Raw genomic sequence first — 8193 nt, forward strand, 5'->3', positions numbered from 1 at the left:
GAGGCTCAAATCACAAAGGAAAGGGTTTTTCTTGAAAACGATCATGCACACAATTGTAAATGATGATTTTGGGCGTGTGGGGATGGTCCGTGGCTCCCAGAAATGGCCAAGTCAAAATCTGACCCCCCCGACGGCCAAAAAGGCGAAAATGAACTTAAAATGGAAAATATGGAAACCAAAAATAGGAAATGGTTTCAAATGACCATTTGGCCCTTGGCCACACTTCATACAAGATGAATGAGACCTATTGGAGGTGCCAAAACACACTTTACACCACCCGATTTGAAAATGAACCCTTAAAGGCTCGGTTTCTACTATTTTAGCCCAAAAATGCAATATGTGAACTAAAATGCAAAAATGAAAACTAAATGGTGTTTGGCCTTTGGCCACACCTCATACATATTAAATGAATGCTAGATAATGAATTTCATACATAAAGCACACTCCGGTACAAAATAACATACTAAAACGCATGATTTTTCACATATTCTCATTAAAGGCAAAATACAACCATAATGAATAAACATGGACTTCAAATGAAATTTGGCCCTTGGCCTTATATCATATACATAAAATGACAATCAAAAAGTGTGCTTAGGCACACATTACAAGTTTAGAATCAAATATACACATTTGATAAATAAGGCTACAGATGGCATTTCAAGCCAACCTTTACAAGAATGGAACCTTCAAGTCCACAAATCATCCGAGCATAATGAGAATCTCAACCTTGATTCCTGTACCTGAAATATGCCCCAGTAACTTTAGGGTGAGTAACATAAAGTTACTCGTAGGAAATGAGCATGCATCGACCTAACATTTTACAATTTTATAATCTTAAGGTGAAACATGTCAAAGGGGCTCATGCCACCTAACATCTATGTCAAGATGAGACTTAGGGAGCATCCTAAGCTACCCTAGATCATTTCTAGCACAAATCACATAATCCATGCAATTCAAACAACATAGGAGCATGCTATACAAAGCAACATAATATAGATTCTCAAAGTCATCAACGTAAAATCTAATATACAAAAACAACAAAGGTAGGTCATGCCGCCTAACGTCTATGTTCCAAAATGAATCTATAGGATCATTCCTAAGTCACATTTGAACAATAAAACACGAATCACAATATCTATGCAATTTAATTAACATAGAAGCAGGCTATAAAAAGCAACAAGATATCGATTCTTAAAGTTATCAACTTGAAATCTAAAAGTGCGAAATCAACTAAATATAGTAATTTAGTATAATTAGAATTTCTAATACCACACATCAAGACATAGATTCTCTAGGTTATCAATTAGAAATCTAAAAGTGCGAAATCAACTAAATATAGCAATTTAGTATAATTAGAATTTCTAATACCACACATCAAGACATAGATTCTCTAGGTTATTAACTAGAAATCTAAAAGTGCGAAATCAAATAGTGGAATACTTGGACATCTAAGCTCAGAATTCTGCCGAGACCTCAACGGCTATTACGGGCACTAACCCGCTGGTAATACCGCCCCTAGTGCGCACTATCTAGACGGGGAGAACTCATACCTCCCGCACTAGAGCCAAACTCTAGCCATGTTATAGTAACTATGTCCCAAGTGACTCTAAAATAAATAAATTAACAACTTATATACAAAATATATATATACAGCACGAAACTACATTCCATGCACAAGTAGGTTGAAACCATACAATACATGCTCTAAATCCACAACTACTATAGGATGACAATGTCGAATCTTCAGAGCGCGATTCATTACGCGCTATAATAACATCACATGTCGAATCTTCAGTGTGCGATTCGTTACACGCTATAACAATATAATTCAATATTAAAAACATGACTTATAAATCCATTACAAGTCTAAAATCACGCTTCAAACATACTACCAATGTTATATACATGATTAAATCTTCAACGCAATAGAGAAGAAAATTAATTACATAACCTAATTAATTTCTGTAAGTTTCAAATCTCGATTTAATGATCCCTAATTAACACATATTATACAACATAGCATGGTCATTACATTTACCACATGAAAAACTTAATTAGGTCATTAAAACAATATGATGGAATTTAATTAAAACATGATAATTAAATTCCTAGATTCTAAAACAATATCGAATGGTCCCAATTTAACATATGCAAGTGTACACGTCCTAGTCATCACAAATATTAAGTTAAAAACTTAATTAAGCCAACGGAACCTTTAAATAGATTCTAATTAATCATTTTAATTAAAATTTCTAGATTTTTATACTTAACCAAATGCTCTCAAATTAAAGTATGTTAAACAACATGCCAAGACTTAATTTAAAAACATATTACAAGTTCATTTCATGGGAGGTACGACCATGGGAATTAATTTCACAAAAAAAAATATTAAATAAAAAGTGCAATTCTTATTCAAATAATTTCAATTTAATATATGTTAACAAACGTATCAAATCTAAACTTTCTAGCATGCCACAATTTAATTCTAAGTTATACATCATCATGAGAATTAAATCCTAACCATAGAAATTAACTAAATTAAATTCTAGGTTTTAAACAATAGCATGCATACAAGTTGTATAATCATGGGAAACACTTAATACAACACATAAACAATCCTAAAACATCCCCTACCTTAATTTGAGATGAAAAGCTCAAAAGCCCACCGAAAAAAAGGTGATCCGAATCCGACGATAGCGAAAGGTTTTATCGAGGACAACGCCGTGAACATTAAACTCCAAAGAGGACCTACCAAAATCCTAACTTGACCTCAAACCCAAACTCAAAAATTGGCCAAAAACGGGTTCTAATAAGGGGGAAAGAAGCGCGTAGTCAAGACAAACACAAAACTGACTTTATAACAAAGGGAATGAGGTTTAAATGAGAGGAGAAGGGTGGTAGCCTCCCTTGGGCTGCCTTAGCAGGTTCTGGTCATGCATGAAGAGGAGAGAAGATGACTTTTTGACTTTAAGTCCCCCTATTTATAGAAAATCTCAAAAAGTGCCCCGCCGGGTCTGGAAAAGTAAAAATTGAGCAGACACGCTCAAACGGCAAAACTCTATGAACAAAAAAGATTCAAAATGAGAAAATATGAACAACGGAAGAAATGGCATCAAAAACTGAGTCCCGAGCAGAGTGATATGCCCCGAATAAGTTCGGCGGCAGTTAGGGTTAGAAACTCTGAAACTGGAGAAAACGACTAGAAGGAAATTCTAAGAGTAAAAAACTCGATGAAATGTAAAAATTAATCCCGTACGAGGATCCAGGTTCAAAACGAGGCATTTTTGTAATAACTTTCATTAATTGCACAATGGCATCTCTAAAAATTGAAAACTGCACTAATGGCACAGAATGAAAATATCTTCCAAAAATATTTTCTTAAAAACCCCTAAAATAAAATATCCTCAAAAGATATTTATGAAAAACACCCCAAGAAATGAAAAAGATTATGAAGAACTGTGCATCCATGCCCCTATGGACACCGGGAGCAACCAGAGTACTTTTCTATAAAAGTAAAGATACATATTTTATGGAAACCACTTAGAATGAAATACGTGAAGTCAAAAACTAACTCCGAGCATGAAAAGTGAGGTTATGCCAAAAAGTGACAAACGGGGAAAAGATAAAATAGGGAAAAAGACGAAATAGGGAAAATGACGAAAAGTGAATAGTGTCGAAAAACGAAAAATAGGAAATGACTCGTCCTTAAAGGAAGTTGTCCATCCAAAGAAAAGAGTCTCAGAAATCATTCCAGAGCACTCAAGACGACACTAAGTGACAAGAAACCGAACTCAGAAAGGAAAAGAACAACGAAAAAAAAATATCCGTGAAAATCTGAGAAAAAGGAAATGAAAGAAATGACGGGGTCATCACAACAGATCTGTCGGTAAGTTGCAAGACCACGGAGGTTGGCTTTAAATCTCCCAATCCAAGCTGTAAGTAAACTGAATATGGAATCAAATTTACACTAGCTCCTAAGTCAAGAAGGGCCTTCTCTATCTTGTTGTCGCCAATGACACACAAGATAGTTGGGGTGCCTGGATCCTTATACTTTGGAGGAGCACTGTGTTGAATGATTGCACTTACATTTTCAGTTAATCTTACCTTCTTTGGCAAATGATTTTTGGAAGAGCGCTTTTGAGTGCACAAATCCTTAAGGAATTTTGCATAGGGAGGGATTTGTTTTATAGCATCCAAGAGAGGCAATTTGCTCTTGACTTGCTTGAAGACTTCCCACATATCTTAAATTTTACAATTTTTGTTCCCAAAATGTGTCAACTCTTGGAGACGTTGGGGAAACGGAGCCTTAGGCTCATAAGAAGTCTCCACATTTGGGATGACAAGTTTGGAATTTTTAGTGCTAGAATTTGGATCTTCATGAGTGAGTTTGGATTAGAAGAGCTAGGATTTGGATTTTTGGGAGGAAGAACTTTTTCTTTCCCTCTATCAACCTTGTTGTCCACAACTCGGCCACTCCGGAGGGTGGTGATTGCTTGGACTTGTTCATGAGTAGGCCCACTCAGAGGAGGGTCAATCATATGCATCCCTCTAAGATTCTTAAATGGTTGAGCAGGAAGCTTCCCCTTATCGCTTTAAAGAAGTTGGTTCATTGAAGTAGCTATTTGTTCTACTTGATTTTCAAGTTTAGCAATGGACTGAGTGTAGGAATGAACCATTTGGAGAGTGGGCTACAATGATGTCAACAGTTGCTTGTAAGATTCCATCATTTGCTTGTTTAGAGATTCCATCATTTGCTTGTTTGCAGCGAGAATTTCATCAGTTGGAAACACAGGAGGTTGATTCGGGACATTTGGATTATAAGGGGGATGGTAACTTGAAGAGGCCTGAAATTGCCTATGCTCAAATTGAGAAAGGGGCTGATTTTGATGCCCTTGATTCGGAAAATTCAAATTTTGTGGGGTGGGTTGCCTCCACGAAAAATTCGGATGATCTCTCCATCCCGGATTATAGGTATTCGAATAAGGATTGTTTCTGGGCTTGGAAAACATTGGATTTGCTTACTCTTGATTGGGACTAGGAAATTGCTCTGGTGTGGGGCAATCTTTCGAAAGATGGAAAGGACTAGTGCATGATGCACACACCGCACTAGCTTAATTTTGAGACAAGGAAGGAGAAAGATGTGGTGCCATCAATTGATAGAATTTATGAGCTATGGTATCCACTTGAGAAGACTCTTCCCTCATTGTCTTTGGTTGACAAGGGTTGATGTTCTTTGTCTTGGTTGAGGTTAGAGCACTACGAGAATTATGTTACAGTGAGTTTTCACTCAGATTCTCAAGTAGGGTCCATGCCTCATAAGCACTTTTAGACATGAACATCCCTCCACATGATGAGTCAACCATGAATCTATGGGTGTCGGTTAATGTAACGACCCGATTATTTGCCTTCCTTTCCTTTTTCCTGAAATTTTACGAACAAATTTTTTTCGTTTAATTTTCTTTTCTGAGCTCTGTTTCGTGCCGCTTAGTGTCATCTCGAGTGCTCAGAATTGGTTTCTGAGACTCTTTCATGTGAATTGACAACTTCCTTTGAGGACTGAGTCATTTTCGTATTTTTTATTTTTCGGACACTATGCGCTATTTCGTCTTTTCCCTATTCTGTCATTTTCCCTATTTCGTCTTATCTCCGTTTGTCAGTTTTTTGCACAACCTCACTTTTCAAGCTCGGAGTTGGTTTTTGACTTCACGTATCCTTAGCGTGAGTGGTTTCCACGAAATACGTATCTTTACTTTTGCAAGAAAGTACTCTAGTTGCTCCCGGTGCCCATAGGGGCATGGATGAATAAATCTTTGAAATTAATTTCATTTCTTGGGGTATTTTTCATAAATATCTTTTGAAGATATTTTATTTCAGGGGCATCTAAGAAAATATCATTTGGAAGATATTTTCATTTTGGGGCAGTTTCGCAGTTAACCCTTTTTGTAGAGGCTATTGTGCAATTAACGAAAGTTATTGCAAAAATGTCTCGTCTGGAGCCTGGATCCTCGTTCAGGATTCATTTTCACTTTTTGTTGACTTGTAAATTCATAGAATTCCGTTCTGGTCATTTTTTTCCAGTTTTAAAGTTTTTGGACCCGGTTGCCGCCGAACTTGTTCGGGGCATAACTTTCTGCTCGGGACTCAGTTTTTGGCGTCGTTTCTTCCGTTGTTCATATTTTCTTATTTTAAATCTTTTTTGTTCACGGAGTTTTTCCGTTTGAGCACGTTTGCTCAAAATCCACTTTTCCGGACCCGACGGGGCCCTTTCGGGGCACTTTTTGAGATTTCTATAAATAGTTTGCCCTAATTTTTAAAATCAGATTTTCAGACCTTCTTCCTCCTCTTGGCTGGCAGCCATGGGAGCCTAAAAGGCTGCCTTCACTCTTTCTTCTCCTACACTTGATTTCCTTGGTAGAAATCCTTCGGCCTTAGCATTTGTTGTTCCCCTCGTCGTGCTTTACCATTATTCCTTATTAGAATTCATTTTTGACAATTTCTTGAGTTTGGCTTTGAAATCAAGTTTGGATTTTCATGGGGCTTTCTTCGGATTCATGTAGATCGTGTTGTCCCCGGCATAACCCTTCGATTTCGGCGGATTCGAAGCATTTTTTTTTTCAGTGGGGATTTGAGGTCTTCATCTTAAATTGAGGTAAGAGGTGTTATAGGTTTAATTCTTGTTATATAACATGCTATTGATGCTTATACAACTTGATTGCATGCTTAAATATGAAATCTAGAGATTTTATTATTTAATTTTCTTGTATTGGATTTGATTTTCCCGGTTGCTTATGACTTATTTTAAACATATAGCATGGTAATATGATACTCTATTAAATGGTCACTGACATATATTAAATTGAGAGAATTTGAACAAGTATTAAAGATTTTATTTAATATTTATCTTGAATAAAGTATTAAATCATATGGCCTTAACTAGCTTGAAATCAATATGTGTTAGCATATTAAATTAGGCCTTAGCATGCTCTCCAACATAGTTGAATTTGAAAGTAATTGGAGGTGTTTTGAAAATTAGTAATTATTAATTAATTTAATTAATTAATTTGCCTCGAGTGCACTATTCACTCTATTTGAATTCCGACTTGATATTCTTGATTTACATGCCATATAGCTTCACATATATTTGATTTGGAATATTCGGTTAGGTTTTGAAACCTTTTATTTAATTAAATTCCATGTTTAAGATTAATCCTCATGGTGATATACAACTTGGAATTGATTTGTAACATGTTAGAAAATTAAGCTTAGGTATAGTTGTTCACATATATTAAATTGGGTTAATTGCATGAGAATTACAACTTTTAATCTATATTTAACTTTAGTGAAAGTTTAATTCACATGGTCTTAAATTGAATGAAATAAACTTGTAATGTGATATTACATTAGTCCTTGGCATGTTCTCTAAGATATGTTAAATTGAGAGCATTTGGTTAAGTTTGAAAATCTAGAGATTTTAATTAAAAGAATAAATTAAAATCTATTTTGTGGTCCCATTAGCTTAATTAAGGTTTTAACTTGATGTTTGTATTGGCCATGACTTGTTCACTAGTATACATTAATTTGGGACTATTTGAAGTTGTTTTAGAACCTTGGGATTTAAATTAGCATGATTTAATCAAAGTTCTACTTTGTTGTTCTAACAACCTAATTGAGTTTTAGAATGGATATAGGTAATGACCTTGCCATGCCCTTTAACATGTATTAAATTGAGGTTAATTGAAATTGAATTGGAAATCTAGAGAATTTAATTGTGTTTATCTATTTAAATTCTATCAATTTGCTCCATGATCTAGTTGTGCTTTAGAAGTGGTTTCTATATTCAAATCATGGACTTAGACTTGTTGTATATTCATTTGATTATGTTTTGAACATTGGATAGTATAGTTGCTATGTTGTATTCATGAGAATATGTTTACCTTATTGAATATATTGTTGCCTTGTGTAATGATTTGCCCACTTTGTGTTTAACATCTTTCATGCATAGCGTGTAACGAATCACACACTGAAGATTCGACGTTCATCGTATCATATTAGTTGTGGATTTAGAGCATGTATTGTATAGGTTTCCAAATTTGGTTGTGTTTAGTAGATAGTTGATTATCTTGCATATTCCTGTTGATATATGCGTTGTTGCCTAACTTGTTGATTTTGGAAACTTGGGGATGTCGTTGT

Source organism: Cornus florida, unplaced genomic scaffold (assembly GCF_030987335.1).
Source record: "Cornus florida cultivar Cherokee Brave unplaced genomic scaffold, ASM3098733v1 CherokeeBrave_3.0.0_Hap2_Chr08, whole genome shotgun sequence".
Classification (NCBI taxonomy): Eukaryota; Viridiplantae; Streptophyta; class Magnoliopsida; order Cornales; family Cornaceae; genus Cornus; species Cornus florida.